Raw genomic sequence first — 16,067 nt, forward strand, 5'->3', positions numbered from 1 at the left:
GGTAACTTGAGAATTCGGAAATGTGGGAATTCGGTGATTTGAGAATTCGGAAATGTGGGAATTCGGTAATTTGAGAATTCGGTGATTTGAGAATTCGGAAATGTGGGAATTCGGTAACTTGTGAATTCGGAAATCTGGGAATTCGGTAACTTGAGAATTCGGAAATGTGGGAATTCGGTAACTTGAGAATTTGGTAATTTGAGAATTCCAAAATGTGGGAATTTGGTAATTTGAGAATTCCGAAATGTGGGAATTCGGTAACTTGAGAATTCGGAAATGTGGGAATTCGGTAATTTGAGAATTCGGAAATGTGGGAATTCGGTAACTTGAGAACTCGGTAATTTGAGAAATCAATGACTTGAGAATTCGGTAACTTGAGAACTCGGTAACTTGAGAACTCGGTAACTTGAGAATTCAGCAACTTGAGAATTCCGTAACTTGAGAATTCAGCAACTTGAGAATTCCGTAACTTGAGAATTCGATAACTTGAGAATTCGGTAATTTGAGAACTCACTAAGTTCCAAAATTTGAAAATTTAATAATTTAAAAATGTATCCAATCTCCCACCCAAAATAAGAAGCCACTAAAACCAATATCAGCCTTGTAAGAATAGTCCATTAAAACGTAAACATTGTATCTATGTAAACACAACAGTTCATTTGTTCCTTGTATATAGAACAATATCTGATTGGATGATTACACGTGGTTAAAGTTGGTGTATCATTAAACGGTGATAATTAGTTCAGGTACACGATTTCAGGGTGCAGTGCGCGACCACTGCAGTGCTATAAAATCGAATTAGGGGTAGAAACGTGGGCATACAACAAGAAATCGAATAAATGGCACGATTGCGTGTCTAGACTACAATATCTCTATTCATCTAAAACTTTTTTTTAGCAAAAGATATAAACTTCAAGATATATGGAACATTTCTAATTACTTTTATTTTCTTTGTACATATTGTGATACAAATTTAATTGATTCTTTATATGTTTTTGTTCTTGTAAAGAAAAAGAAGATTTCGAAACATAAAAATGTTGTCAAATGGCACTTTTGTAATTTCATTTTAAAGCTTGAGGTTTAAGGAAAATAATTGCATAAATATTTTATTGATGTTCTTAAGTTAAAATTGTTGACTGTAAATTATAACAATTATTGATTAATTTTGGTTGTTAAAAAGTTTGATGAATTTTCATGACAGAAAAGTTTCACAAAATGGGGCTTATGATACATCAATTTAAAGCTTAATGTTCCTAGAAAATTACAGTATAATCGTCTCGTTGATATTCTGCACACAAAATGGCTGCGTGCCAATTACAGTAATCAACGACTTAATTACAGCGTTCAATAAGTCTGATGAATTTTCATGACAGAAAAGTTTCACCAAATGGCACTTGTGATACATCAATTTAAAGCTTAATATTCTTAGAAAATTGCTGTATAGTCGTTTCGTTGATATTTTTCACACAAAATGGCTGTTTGTCAATTACAGTGATGAATAATTTAATTTAGACGTTCAACAAGTCTCTTAAATTTTCATGACAGAAAAGTTTCACAATATGGCACTTGTGATACATCAATTTAAAGCTTAAAGTTCATAGAAAATTGCTGTATAGTCGTTTCATTGATATTTTTCACATGAAATGGCTGCTTGCCAATTACAGCGATGAACAATTTAATTTAAACGTTCAATAAGTCTCCTAAATTTTCATGACAGAAAAGTTTCACAAAATGGCACTTATGCTACATCAATTTAAACATTAATGTTCCTAGAAAATTGCTGTACAGTTGTTTCGTTGATATTTTTCACACAAAATGGCTGCTTGCCATTTACAGCGATGTCTAATTTAATTTAGACGTTCAATAAGTCTCCTAAATTTTCATGACAGAAAAGTTTCACAAAATGGCGCTTATGCTACACCAATTCAAAGCTAAAATTTGTCTCCAAATGGCTGCATAAACGTTTCATTAATATTCCTACTAAAAAGTGACTGTTCAATAGCTGCAGCGAATGAAGTACCAAAAGCTCGTGTATTGTTACCATTCATGCATTTCAATGAGAACATTTTCCAATTAAATATAATTTAATATAACATTAAGAGAACATTCAAGTAATAAACGAATAATATAATTAACTGAACAAATTTCAATCGGTAAATACGAAGTTCTAAATGAAATCCCGTCGTTGACTTGATCGTTCATATAAATTCGTTAATTAATTAAAATAAACGTTTAGTAATGAACAGTTAATTACTTCAGTGAATTAATATTCTTTGAAGTATATTTTAGTCGCATTATTTCTGATGAAATTATGAACATTCGATTATTTTACTGATACAATAATTATTTGACTATGCAAAATAATATTTTATTACATTTTTTTTTATTTGTTTACAATTATAAAATTTATTGTGGAAAATGAGAGTTAAATTTTTAAATAATCGTCGAAGCTTTTATATATCATTATTTAATAAATTTTATGAATTCTTATATTTAACTAATTTAAATTTACTTGACAATTTAATAATTGATAGAAATTGCCATATTTTACCTAATTGATAAAACTTACTTTAAATACTGTTTCATCACAAAATGAGATACCATCATATTTGTTGTCAATTTACAAACATAAAATTTATTATACAACATGATAGTCAAATCTCTAAATAATCATCGACATTTTTGTATAAATAAACTAATCGTACAAATTATATTAATTGTATAAATTGCCATATTTTACCTAACTGAAAAAACTCTTTTATGGCAGCTTCATCACAAAAGTTCAAAAGATCGAATTGTTTACCTTTCATGTAGCTTTAAGAAATGAAGCCATGGTATTTAAAGAGCAGAAACTCGGTGGTTAAACTCTCGCAATTTTTCCAGTTCACAACATTCTCCTTGTCGGAAGGTTGAATGAGCGTGAAATCGAAGTTTCTTAACTGGCCAACGCAAAACGAGCAGACGAATCGATTTGTTAAGGATAATCGTGTGAATTGCATTTGTAATGCAGATTCTGGCTATTTTCCTGACTGCTTTATATTCTGCTACGGTCTGACATTTTCGATTTATTCCCGTCATTTGCCCATGACGGAGAATCTTGTACCTACTTCTTCATCTGTCGTGTAACAATGTATTATCACGTGACAAAGGACCTACGTGCCTTTTGTATAGCAACGTTTAAATATTTTTGTGGATTATGGTAATTTATTGCTGATTTAGTTCCTTCTATGAATTTTTAGCTGATTACATTTTATTTCTTTTTTTCTGAGGTTACATTTTGGTTCAGAAATTTTATTTCTTTTCTTCTTTTCTTATTTCTTTATTTCTGAGATTATATTTTAAATAAGAAATTTTATTTCTATTCTTCTTTTCTTATTTCTTTATTTCTGAGATTATATTTTGATTCAGAAATTTTATTTCTTTTCTTCTTTTTTTATTTCTTTATTTTTGAGATTACATTTTAATTTAGAAATTTTATTTCTTTTCTTCTTTGCTTATTTCTTTATTTCTGAGATTACATTTTGATTCAGAAATTTTATTTCCTTTCTTCTTTTCTTATTTCTATATTTCTGAGATTATATTTTAAATAAGAAATTCTATTTCTATTCTACTTTTTTTATTTCTTTATTTGTGGGATTACATTTTAAATAAAAAATTTTATTTCTTTTCTCCTTTTCTTATTTCTTTATTTCTGAGATTATATTTTAATGCAGAAATTTTATTTCTTTTTGCTAGATTATTATAATGAAATTAATGGATATATAAATTTTAGTTTAATTTTGTTGAGCTAGTATTATTGTGTTAATAATGTATATAAAATTGCACTGAAAATTCATTGGAAAAATATACAAATAATCTACATATAATTGCACTGTAAATTTATTGGAAAAATATATAAATAATGTATATATAATTGCACAGTAAATTTATTGGCAAAATATACAAATAATGTACATATATTTGCACTGTAAATTTATTGGCAAAATATACAAATAATGTATATACAATTGCACTGTAAATTTATTGGCAAAATATACAAATAATGTATATATAATTGCACAGTAAATTCATTGGAAAAATATACAAATAATGTATATATAATAGCACTGAAAATTCAATGAAAAAATATCCATTAACATATATGATAGACAAAAACAAATTTTGTAATTTAATATTTGTTAAATACGCACATGTTTAATATCAATAGAACTTAATTTTATATTAGACTTGAAATTTAATAAGCAAAACCATCAAACAGATGAAACTTCAAGACTACATAAATTTGTATAATAATAAATATAATTAAAATAGTTTTATGACACGCACATTTCACTTTAATTGTCCACGCAGATATTGGATGCAACATTTGCATCTTTCTGCAACACGTAATTCCCATAGCTTACGCTTTCACTTTTCCATAACGGTACTACACTAGTTTATATTATTTTACTGTGGGATTTTATATTTACTGTCATAGTGAAAGTATCTGATTTCCATAGAAAATTCCTTCATTTACTATCACTCCAACTATATCACACATTAAATTGAATTAGACTTGCAATTAAATTATACTATTAATTTTTTACACTTGATATTAATTAACTATTAATTTTTTGCACTTGAAAGATGACTCACAGCCATTAGTTTGATGTTATAATAATTTTAAGTATGAATATTTTTAAATAAATTTTTAGTGTTTTTATGTGATGGGTGAATGTAGTGAAACAGAGAATGATGAAAGAATAATTAAAAAACAGAAGAACAAATTGAAAAATAATAGAAGGGTAATGGAAAAATAACTGAAGAATAATTGAAAAATAATAGAAGAATAATTAGAGGATAATAGAAGAGTAATAGAAAAATAACTGAAGAATAATTGAAAAATAATAGAAGAATATTTAAAGAATAATAGAAGAGTAATAGGAGAATAATGGAAAAATAATAAAACAGTAATTGCAGAATAATTAAAAAGTAACAAAACAGTAATTGCAGAATAATTAAAAAATAACAGGAGAATAATTGAAAAATAATAGAAGAATAATTGAAGAATAATAAAAAAATAATAACTTCCAAAAATTCATCAAGTTCTTCCAAAAATTTTCAGAATAGTAATTTACCAACACTAAAAATACATTCGACTGCGCACATTTAATTTTTTGAGGTTAAGTAGATGATTCTTCCACCTTCTGCCCAATTCCATTAAAATTCTACCTCACCAAAAATTGAAGTCATCTACAAATAATTAAATCCCTCCATCTTTCTCCCAAAAATAATTCACTACTTTTACTTTCCACTATAAACCTTTTCCTTAAAATCACACGACGTTCTCACACACACACCTGAGAAAGTGAAGAATAACTCTCAACATTAAAATAAGATCGCAAATACTTCTCAATCATACTTCCACAACTAATCTCAGTGTTGAATGCAGATTTTGTACTCCCAGTTTTAATCACACCCAGCAAAGAACATTAAAAAAATGTCTACAAAGAAAATTCGTGACGCAAGCACCGCGTTTTCATTCTCAAAGTCAACAGCGACCCGTTGATTAGCATCGTTGCCCTGATTCCGTTGAGTTAATTATTGTTTCCTCGAGGAGGGTAAGGAATTTCGCTGTTAATCATGGAAACGACTGTATCTCGCTCGAAGCATCGACGATCCTCGTGATTGTTGCAAAATAACGCCTAGAACCAGTCGGCTAATCCGCGTGTAAGGTCTTGAGAAAACGACGCTTTTCAGCGTGGTTGCATCAGGAGACTCTATTAGTTAGCCGGCTTCGCGTTCCGTTTTGAAAAGACGCCAGCGAAACACGAGGCAACCTTTCCCAAGGAAGTTAGAAATGTGCGAGATACGAAGTACGGAGACAGATATTTGCATTGGAATTTCTGCTCAACGATTTTCAAGTGACTCTAATTAAAATGGAGGACGGGTTCTCTAAATAAATGCGTTTTACTTGATAGATTACCACACTTTATCTTTTGCAGATGAAATTTTGACCGCTTATCATATATTTGTTATAACTAGCATGTACGTTTAAATTAAATTTGACAGACTGTGATCAAAATGGCTGACAGGTGCTTTATTATAGAAACGTTGTATAAATAAATTTGTCTAAAGTACATTATAGATGAAGTTTGATCTCTTCATATGTGATCATACATTTGCTGTACATACACAGTAACTTGTACACTTAAATTAAATTTGGTAGACTGTAATTAAAATGGCTGACAGGTGCTTTATTATAGAAACGTTGTATAAATAAATTTGTCTAAAGTACATTATAGATGAAGTTTGACCTCTTCATATGTGATCATATATTTGCTATACATATACATATACACAGTAACTTGTACACTTAAATTAAATTTGATAGACTATAATTAAAATGGCTGACAGGTTCTTTATACATATAGAAATATTGTATAAATAAATTTATCTGAAGTAAATCATAGATGAAATTTGACCACTTCATATGTGATCATATATTTGCTATACATACACAGTAACTTGTACATTTAAATTAAATTTAGCAGACTGTAATTAAAATGGCTGGCAGGTTCTTTATATAGAAATGTTGTATAAATCAATTTATCTGAAGTACATTGTAGATGAAGTTTGACCCCTTCATATGTGATCATATATTTGCTATACATACACAGTAACTTCTACACTTAAATTAAATTTGGCAGACTGTAATTAAAATGGCTGGCAGGTTCTTTATATAGAAACGTTGTATAAATAAATTTATCTGAAGTACATTATAGATGAAGTTTGACCCCTTCATATGTGATCATATATTTGCTATACATACACAGTAACTTGTACATTTAAATTAAACTTGACAGAGAGACTGTAATCAAAATGGCTGACAGGTTGTTTAAATAGAAACATCGTAGTGTGCCAAATAATTTAATGAATTTATCTAAAGTGCATTACACAAGAAGTTTGATGGTTTAACACACGCACAAACAGAATATATATTCGTCAAATTAAATTCAACATAGTTCAAAGACTGCAATCAAAATGGCTGACAGGTTGTTCAAATAGAAACGTTGTAGTGTGCTAAATAATTTCATGAATGTATCTAAAGGGTATTATAGATGAAGTTTGATGGTTTGACACGTGGCCAAACAGTACATGCATTTGTTAAATTAAATTTGGCATAGAAACTTGACATGAACTGCAGATGAAGCAATGTGTTTGGAGTAACTTCGATTTGAACTAATTTAATCGATCGTTGATATAATGTGATTTGAGTAATGGAATGATAAGTTTTAATTAATTGATTTTAATTGTGTTGATGTGTTGAAGGCAAGTTTAGTAGAATGTAATTGTAGTTTCATGTAATCAAATTTAATTGAATATGTTGGAAGTTGTTATAATTTTTTAAATTTCATATATGTGGAGTTAGCACACGTGTGATCTTGCAAAATTCCATATGTCTTAAATGATTAAAATTTGCAATATTTCACACGTGTCGAAATATATGGATTTTACATATATGGATTTGTAAAATTTCATATGTCTCAAGTGACTAAAGTGTGCAAAATTCCACATATGTGACATTATCATAATTTCTCAAATTTCACATATGTGAACGTAACACACATATGAACTTGTAAAATTCCGCATGTCTCAAGTGACTAAAATTTGCAAAATGCACCTGTCTCAAATTATCATAGTTTCCCAAATTCCACATATGTGGAGTTAGCCCACGTATGTTACTTGCAAAATCCCACATGTCTCAAACGACAATAATTTTCAAAATTTCACATATGTCAAATTATCATAGTTTCCCAAATTTCATATATGTGAAGTTAGTCCACATATGTTACTTGCAAAATTCCACATGTCTCAAATGACAATAATTTTGAAAATTTCACATATGTGAAATTATCATATTTTCCAAATTTCACATATATGAAGTTAGTCCACATATGTTACTTGCAAATTTCCACATGTCTCAAACGACAATAATTTTCAAAATTTCACATATGTCAAATTATCATAGTTTCCCAAATTTCACATATGTGCAGTTAGTCCACATATGTTACTTGCAAAATTCCACATGTCTCAAGTGACTAAAAATTGCAAAATTTCATACGTCTCAAATTATCAAAATTTCCTAAATTGTACACACGTGAACTTAGCCCACATATGAACTTGAAAAATTCCATATATCTCAAATGACAAAATTTTAAAAAATATCACACTTGTCAAACTATCATAATTTCCCAAATTTCCCACATATGAAGCTATCCTAACTTGCAAAATTCCACATATCTCTAATTACGGCAAAAATTTTCAAAATTCCACCCGTCTGAACTCATCACAATCAATAAAACCTCCCCGCTCTCAAATTATAGCAACCGATGCGCCTCGCGACAATGTGCAGAGCATTATTCGTTATTATCCGTCGCTCTCCTTTCAGCAACCAAGCATACATTCAAGAGAGAATTTGTCTGCGGCTGAAAGTATGTATAAAGTGTCCGGGAGGATTTCTACCGCGCCAAATGTGCGGTGGATGCAGTAATTTCCAGAAGAGAGGAAAATATTTCCGGGTTCAGTTCGAAAGGCGCGTTATCCGCAAGCGGGTTTTAAAAAAACCAGTATATCACGGGCCAATGCACGATAACATTCAGGGCCCGGTTTTCAACGAATCGCGTTCACGATCTCACGATACAGCACGCTATACGGTTATGCTCTGTTTCCCTCGGCCTTTCGCTTTCCACTTGCAACCACCACATACGTCTACGCATTAATTGTCAATTACCAACTACAGAACTTTACGGGATAGTTACTTAACAGGGCAACCGTTGCCTCGTGAAACGGCTTGTCAAATTCTAGCCGCGTTGCATAAACTGGGATTCGCGACTTTTGCTTAAATATGCGGACACGTGACCGGCAAACATGTTGCCTTTGAAATGAACAAAAATTGATGTATTCATTGTTAGGACATTTTACATAGCTTTTACTTGAAAACCTTGCAAATTTAACTACTAAAAAATTTGACAATATGAAGAATTAAAAACCTTGTAAAGCCATATTAAAACCTTTGACAACGTAAACAATTAAAAACCTTCCCAAACGTAACTATAAGAAAAATTGCCAACATAAAGAATTAAAACTATATAAATTAAAAATTTCAGAAGTTGCATCACAGAAACCCCGGAACGATTTACATCCACAACCTTTCAAGATCACTTATTTCACCAAAAAATTGTATTATAATAACACCAGTTATCTAACCTTGATTATCACCTAACAATCTAATAATGTAAATATTTCTTGGTTCATATAATCGTGTTAATGATCAATTTACTGGTTCCCATAACACTTCTCTCGCTTGATCGCAACAATGCTTATCGGACCATACAGTGTATGTTCTACGGCGTGTTAATTTCAACGTTTCCCGTTCCGCTGAACATCGAGCAAGACTAATAACCTGCTATTAATTAGATCTATATGTTATAACGATGATTACCAAATAAATCATCGTCTTTGGATGTTCCAGGAAATTCCGTACGAAATTTTATAATTTATTATTTTGAAAGACATAACCTCGGACATTTTTCGAGGTTAGGTTTTTTAGGTTAGGTCTCATAGTTAATCGTAGTCAAATTTTTTAGTAGTTAAATTTGCAAGGTTTTCATGAAGTACCAAATTTCCCTAATTTGCAAGTTTTCAAGTATCCAATCCTTAAATCTCAAAACTTCCACATCATCAAATGTATAAATCTTCAAATTCCTAAATTCGAAAATTGTCACATCAAATGCCTAAATTTCCAAATATCAAAATCATTGAATTTCCAAATGTCCAACTTCTCACATTGCCAAATCCCTTAATCTCCATATCCCTAAATCCCCAAATCTCTAAATCTTCAGATTCGTAAATTCCCAAATTGTCACCCAACCAAATCTCTAAATTTCCAATTCTCTAACTTCCCAGATTCCTAAATTCCACAATTCCTAAATTCCCAAACTCTAAATCCCCAACACTTAAATCCCCAAATCCCTATCTTCCCAAATTTCTTAATTCCCAAATTCCTAACTTCTCAAATCCCTAAATTCCCTAATTCCTAACTTCCCAAATCTCTAAATTCCCAAATTCCCAACTCCCCAAAATCTCTAAATCCCTAATCCCTAAATGCCCATTCCCTAAATCCCCAATCCCTAAATCCCCAATCCCTAAATCCCCAATCCCTAAATCCCCAATCCCTAAATCCCCAATCCCTAAATTCCCAAATCCCTAAACCCTAAATCTCCAAATCGCTAAATCCCCAAATCCCAAACCCAAAATCTCCAACTTTCCACATTCCCAAACAAAAAAATCCCTCGACACTCCCGAATCTCTCCACAAGAATCCACCACAGCCAAAGAAGCCACCTGCAAATTGAAAAACACCAATTCAAACGAAACAAAAGAAATTATTCAAATCAACTCGAACGCAATCAAGGCGACGCTACAATAACTCTACAATAAAAGCCATCCAAAGGCAAACAAACCTGCCTCGTACAAAAGCATCATTCAGAAACTCCAGTCGAAATGACATCTCGCTTGCTATAACGATACAATAGATGAAACTTTCGAACAGACGTATCTTGTTCTATTCTCCTATCAAACAATAAGACAAATCGTTAACTGTTCCATTCAAGGCAAATGAAATCGTTCGAAAAAACGTACGCACATGTACGTGCCATGAAACTTGCGCACGGAAAGACTAATCAGTTCGTAACAAGTTCTACAGGGTGGCCCACTTTCTTAACAAACTTTAACACACATTATAAAACTGAAGAATATACTGTCATCAAATTTCGAATACTTTATAAGAAGTTGTTAGAAAAATATGAACAATATCTGGCATATTCCATGAATAGAAATAAGCGTTGTATTACCACGCCCCCGAATTATCACACGTTGTATTACCACGCCCTCGAATTATCAAGCGTTGTATTACCACGCGTTGCATTACCACGCCCCCGAATTACCACGCGTTGTATTACTGCGCTCCCGAATTACCACGCCATCGAATTATCAAGCGTTGTATTACCACGCGTTGCATTACCACGCCCCCGAATTACCACGCGTTGTATTACTGCGCTCCCGAATTACCACGCCATCGAATTATCAAGCGTTGTATTACCACGCGTTGCATTACCACGCCCCTGAATTACCACGCGTTGTATTACCGCGTCCCCGAATTATCACGCCATCAAATTATCAAGCGTTGTATTACCACGCGTTGCATTACCACGCCCCTGAATTACCACGCGTTGTATTACCGCGTCCCCGAATTATCACGCCATCAAATTATCAAGCGTTGTATTACCACGCGTTGCATTACCACGCCCCCGAATTACCACGCGTTGTATTACCGCGCCCCCGAATTATCACGCCATCAAATTATCAAGCGTTGTATTACCACGCGTTGCATTACCACGCCCCCAAATTACCACACGTTGTATTACCACGCCCCGGAATTGCCACGCGTGGTATTTCCACGCTATCAAATTACCACGCCCCTGAATTACCACGCACCCGAATTACCAAATTATGATTATTAAATTATATTTGGGAGATTTGGAATTTTATTCGCTTACCTAGTATTGGTGGTTTAAAACCTGTGTACACCTTATTTCCGCGTGTGAATATCTTAAACTGGGACACCCTGTACATAGCAATACTAAAAAACGTCATAACTTTCCCTTCGTTTTCAACGCATATTGTTTTTCATTCGATACACGAAGCGAAGGCGATAGACCAAGATGTCCGACACATTAAGCTATGCATATTAAGATCCATGAACGATACCAGGCGATAAAATAGATCGTTTTTCAGCCGATGACGTGCTAGGAAAATGTTATGGTGGAACAAAAAGTTCTGCCATTAGCACACCTTACTTTCTTGCTGTTGTTTTCAGGAAACAGATGTCGGATTGTGTAACGTTCATTATGCAGTGTTTATTTCAACATAACATGTACGCAGTATATAATTTGTGTAATTATAGAAAATACTCGATAAGAGAGATTTAAAACACGAGTGACATCGATTTCATCTAGAAAGATTATAAAAACCCTAAAAGGTAGTTTTGTAAAATTATTGCGCGTTCTCTAAACTGAAGTAGAAAATGGCGGATGTTTTTCAACAGGTTTTAATATTTAATTGGCTTAGTTTGCAAATATTTAAATGGTTTAATTGGTTTTGTTTGTGAATGTTACATTTTTACTTTTTGAATTTTGGAGTGGTCGAAATGTGGCAGTTGTATACCCAGTGCACAAATATAATATTTAATAAAATATTTTAGAGACATTCATTATGTTTGAAATTCTAATTGTAAGATGGCGAACATAACCTCAACCATAACCTAACGAAACTACATAACCTAACCAAAGAGTAGACGTAACAAGAGACGACACTAGACATAACCTAAACCGTAACCTAACCAAAGGACATAACCTAACCAAAGAGCAGATGTAACAAGAGACGACACTACACATAACCTAAGCCACAACCTAACCAAACCACATAACCTAACCAAAGAGTGGATGTAACAAGAGACGATACTACACATAACCTAAACCATAACCTAACTAAAGAGTAGATGTAACAAGAGACAACACTACACATAACCTAAATCGTAACCTAACCAAAGGACATAACCTAACCAAAGAGTAGATGTAACAAAAGACAACACTACACATAACCTAACCAAACTACATAACCTAACCAAAGAGTAGATATAACAAGAGACGACAATAGACATAATCTAAACCATAACCTAACCAAAGAATAAATATAACAAACGACACTAAACAGGGAAACCTCCTAAAGAAAGACAGAGGACCAATTTAAAGGCCCAAACTTTGTGACCTAAACTCTGTTTTGTATAATAAAATTAATAATAGTAAAGAATGTATCTGACACACCCTGTATATATTTTTGTCTGTAAAATTTTTATACAGAAATTTTGACAAGAAAAGGAGAAATTCTCGTGCAAAACGTGATCAAGCCATAAGTCGCTGCTATCCACGAATTTCCTCTTCCTATACAAAACCGGTGGTCCCATTTCATCTGTTATAATAACGAGCGTGTCATCGTCAGGATTCAGAAAATAGCGAATTCGGTAAAAAACCCACGAGAGTTCCATTCATTCCGCTCAGACACGCGACGAAAAAAATCCTATTCTCGCGTCCCGTGTTCTCGAAACAATCAAAAACTCGTGGAACCGTTCTGCGAGGGTACAGGGTGTTTCATTTCTAGAGAATTGTTCCGAAACAATTTTGCAAATTGCTAAACTTGTGAATTCATAAATCTTTGAATCAACTGAACTTCAAAACCTATAGATCCTTAGAGACATAGATGCTTTAGTTTCAAAGTCTATAAAGACTTTGTCTCATCTCCTAGATCTGTTAATTTCCTAAGCTCCAAATTTCTAGGTTCTCAAGTTTTTTCATTTCTAATTTTGTAAATTTCCTAATAACTCAATTTTATAATATCAAATTTACAAACCTGTAAACTGAACCTACAAATTGCTAAACCTGTAGATCCTCAAATCATCAAATTCCTTCATTTCTATATCCTTAAAATTCCAAGTTCTTACGTTTCCAAAATCTAAATCACCAAATATATAAATTCTCAAATCTCTAAGTTCCCAAGTTCCTAAACCTCCAACTCTCTAATTTCCCAAATTCCTGAACCACCAACTCTCTAATTTCCCGAATTCCTAAACCCCCAACTCCCTAATTTCCCAACTTCCTAAGCCCCCATCTTCCTAATTTCCCAAAGCTCTAAATTTTCCAATACCTAAATTCCCAAGTTCCTAAACCACCAACTCTCTAATTTCCCAACGCTCTAAATTCCTAAATGCCTGAACCACCAACTCCCTAATTTCCCGAATTCCTAAAACCTCCAACTCCCTAATTTCCCAACTTCCTAAGCCCCCATCTTACTAATTTCCCAAAGCTCTAAATTTTCCAATACCTAAATTCCCAAGTTCCTAAACCACCAACTCTCTAATTTCCCAACGCTCTAAATTCCTAAATGCCTGAACCACCAACTCCCTAATTTCCCGAATTCCTAAAACCTCCAACTCTCTAATTTCCCAACTTCCTAAGCCCCCATCTTCCTAATTTCCCAAAGCTCTAAATTTTCCAATATCTAAATTCCCAAATCTCTAATTCCCAAATCCTTAAATTCCCAAATCCCTAAATTCCCAAATCTCTAATTCCCAAATCCCTAAATTCCCAAATCCCTAAATTCCCAAATCCCTAAATTCCCAAATCCCTAAATTCCCAAATCCCTAAATTCCCAAATCCCTAAATTCCCAAATCCCTAAATTCCCAAATCCCTAAATTCCCAAATCTCTAATTCCCAAATCCCTAAAATCCCAAATCCCTAAATTCCCAAATCCCTAAATTCCCAAATCCCTAAATTCCCAAATCCCTAAATTCCCAAATCCCTAAATTCCCAAATCGCTAAATTCCCAAATCCCTAATTTCCCAAATCCCTAAATTCCCAAATCCCTAAATTCCCAAATCGCTAAATTCCCAAATCCCTAATTTCCCAACTTCCTAATTTCCCAAAGCTCTAAATTCCCAAACTCCTAAATCCCAACTCCCTAATTTCCCAGAAGTCTAATTCTCCAACTTCCTAAACCCCAACTCTCTAATTTTCCAAATTCCTAAATCCCCAACTCCCTAATTTCCAAAATCCCTAAAAACTCCTCTCCCTTATCGAATATCTCTTCCATACCCAAAATTTTCAAAATGTTCCAATATTAATTAAAGCAACGTGACCTATGAACCACTTAAAATGGAACACCCTGTAGACTTACCATCCCCAATAAAAATTCTTCTCTATTACCAAACAATAATAATAACTCTCTCCTATTAAAAATTGTTCAACATTAGTTAAAGCAACACGAACTATGAAACACTTAAAATGGAACATCCTGTATACGTGAAAGAAGACGTCGAAACTCACCGCGTGCTCGTTAACGCGCTTACACGTGTGCACGCGTTTTTTCTCTCTCCTTCTCTCTCTCTCTCTCTTATAGCCTCGTGAAAATTCAGAGCCGCGAGCCGACACACCGTGCCGTGCTTAGAAACTGCAACCGCGAAAGCAGAGGTGGGGCCGAGAAATTGCTTCTGATCCTTAAAGCGGGGAAAGTTTTTTTTCTTTCTTCCTCTTTTACTGCCGAACCACCTTCTCACCTCGTCTGGGTATCTCGGATGTGATCAACGGGCCAAAAACGAGCAGTCTCGGAGCACTTCCGGTGTCATAAGTTTGTTTATTAATTAAACGAGTACTACATGCTTTCGCGCTTTTAACGCGTGTGAGTGGCTCACTATATTACTCAATTTCACGTGTGCAATTTTAGGGTTCGATGTTTTTTACGGGGTTGATTTTTATTGGTTCGAGGGTTTGATATTTCGTTCTTGTTTTTAGATGCATTCAACATCTAAGATAATCAACACTCTTTGTTGATCATTTTTTGTTGTGCATTTTTTCCTGGTTTTATTTTGTCAGTTCGAGTACTTTGTTTTATATCATTTATTATAGTATTTTGTTAGTCAAAATATATTTTTGCACCATTTTTCAATTTTTGTGATGTTTGTTATTATTTTCTTTCTCATTTTTGGGACTGAAAGTGTCTTTCTGTTTACTTCTGCTATTTCAAGATTTTTTCTTTTTGATCAATTTGCTGTTTTTCTAATTTTTCTTCTTCATCGTCATTGTAAAATTTTATTATAGAATCATCATATCATTCATCATATTATTTAATATATTATTTTTCGTGTTATTCATCATATTGTTCATCACATTATATCATTCTGTTATTCATCATGTTATTCGCCATGTTATATCATTATATTATTTATCACATTATATCATCATATTATATCACCATATTGTATCATTATATTATACATCATATTCCATCACAATATTATTCATCATATTAAATCATTATATTATATAATATTATATCAGATCATCACATTATATCATGTTATATTAGATCATTATATTAAATCATTATATTATTTATCATATTATACCATATTG

At 32.6% G+C, this 16,067-nt stretch overlaps 1 protein-coding gene across 1 annotated transcript in view; it reads right to left on the reverse strand.

The window, feature by feature from the left end:
* Window positions 1–16,067, reverse strand: part of LOC105662919 (uncharacterized) — a 49,932-nt gene that overhangs the window by 19,999 nt on the left and 13,866 nt on the right. The window lies entirely within an intron of this gene.

This window comes from Megachile rotundata, chromosome 14 (assembly GCF_050947335.1).
Source record: "Megachile rotundata isolate GNS110a chromosome 14, iyMegRotu1, whole genome shotgun sequence".
NCBI classification, from domain to species: Eukaryota; Metazoa; Arthropoda; class Insecta; order Hymenoptera; family Megachilidae; genus Megachile; species Megachile rotundata.